This window comes from Mandrillus leucophaeus, unplaced genomic scaffold (genome assembly GCF_000951045.1).
Source record: "Mandrillus leucophaeus isolate KB7577 unplaced genomic scaffold, Mleu.le_1.0 Scaffold2053, whole genome shotgun sequence".
NCBI lineage: Eukaryota > Metazoa > Chordata > Mammalia > Primates > Cercopithecidae > Mandrillus > Mandrillus leucophaeus.
Window position 1 is genome coordinate 68,092 of NW_012102092.1, and position 1,656 is coordinate 69,747.

The window sequence follows — 1,656 nt, forward strand, 5'->3', positions numbered from 1 at the left end:
AGAGGATGCTAAAGGTTCTCTTCCAGGCTCTTTCATTCTACGGTCCTATATTCTAAATTCAATTTTTTTTTTTTTTTTTTTGATGGAGACTCGCTGTCACCCACGCTGGATTACAATGGTATGACCTTGGCTCGCTGCAACCTCCACCTCCTGGATTCAAGAAATTCGCCTGCCTCAGCCTTATGAGTAGTTGGGATTACAGGAGTGCACCACCATGCCCGGCGAATTTTTTTGTTGTATTTTTAGTAAAGGCAGGGTTTCACCATATTGGCCAGGCTGGTCTCGAACTCCTGACCTCAGGTGATCTGCCCACCTTGGCCTCCCAAAGTGCTGGGATTACAGGCGTGAGCCACCATGCCCAGCCAAACATTGCCTGTTTAATTCCTTTTAGGTCATGCCAAAGTGCTCTCTGAGACAACTTAGCAGTCTGCACTTGGTCTGAGATGAGAGGTGACCTATTTTTCTCCTCCTTCATTTCTGATCCTATTCAATAGCATTTTGTTTCTTTATTTCTTGGTAGAGATGGAGTCTGTCTATGTTGTCCAGTCTGGTCTTGAACTCTTGCCTCAAGTGATCCTCCCATCTCGGCCTCACATAGTGTTGGGATTCCAAGCATGAGCCACTGAACTTGGCTTCAGTAGCATTTTCAGTGTTAGCTCCATCCTTAGTATGATGACCCTCATTCCTCCTCCTAAGTGGACCACACACTACAGAGATCTTGCCTATCACTGAAAACAAAAGTGGACTTCATGAATTCTATGGGCTTTGACCAACTAGTGTTAATAACTTGCTTTTGGGGAGAGCCCTTTTTCTGTTCTACTCTCTGTTCCAACTCATCTATAGATAAAAGATCTATTGTTTTTGGGGGGTTTAAAAAATAAGTTTATTGAGATAAAAGTCACATACCATAAAATTCACCCATTTGTAATGTCTCATTCAATGTTTTGTAGTATATTCACAGAGTTGTGCAACCATCACCACAATCAATTTTAGAATATTTTCATCACTCTGAAAAGAAACATTGTACCCATTATGAAGAAGGCCTACTCTTAAACTTAGTTCATTATCAATAATAGTAATATTTGCTGAGGGCTTATTCTGTGCATTAGGCTGAGTACTTGCCTTTGTTATCTCATTTAATACTTATAAACATCCTGTGAATTAGGGACTAATATTATTCCCATTTTACAGATGAGGAAACTGAGGCATGTAGAAGTTTAAAACTTGTTCCTATCCAAACTGGTTGTACATGGTGAATCCTAGATTCTAACTTAGGCCATCTGGTACCATAGCATTTTATTTTATTTTATTTTATTTTTATTTATTTTTTAAGACAGAGTCTCGCTCTGTTGCCCAGGCTGTAGTGCAGTGGCCCAGTCTCGGCTCACTGCAACCTCTGCATCCCAGATTCAAGTGATTCTCCTGCCTCAGCCTCCTGAGTAGCTGGGACTACAGGCGTGCACCACCATGCCTGGCTAATTTTTGTATTTTTGGTAGAGACGGGGTTTCACCATGTTGGTCAGGCTGGTCTTGAACTCCTGACCTCAAATGATCCACCTGCCTTGGCCTACCAAAATGCTGGGATTACAGGTGTGAGCCATTGCGCCTGGCCTGGTGCCATAGCTTTTAACAAATCATAACACTGTCACATTTTGT

At 41.9% G+C, this 1,656-nt stretch overlaps 1 long non-coding RNA gene across 1 annotated transcript in view; it reads left to right on the forward strand.

Annotated features, from left to right (window-relative positions):
* Positions 1 to 1,318, forward strand: part of LOC105539458 — a 49,660-nt gene extending 48,342 nt beyond the window's left edge. Inside the window, exon 3 of the long non-coding RNA XR_001006050.1 lies at positions 521 to 1,318. This is a non-coding gene — a long non-coding RNA (uncharacterized LOC105539458). The remainder of the gene's footprint in view (positions 1 to 520) is intronic.
* Positions 1,319 to 1,656: the final 338 nt, after the last annotated feature.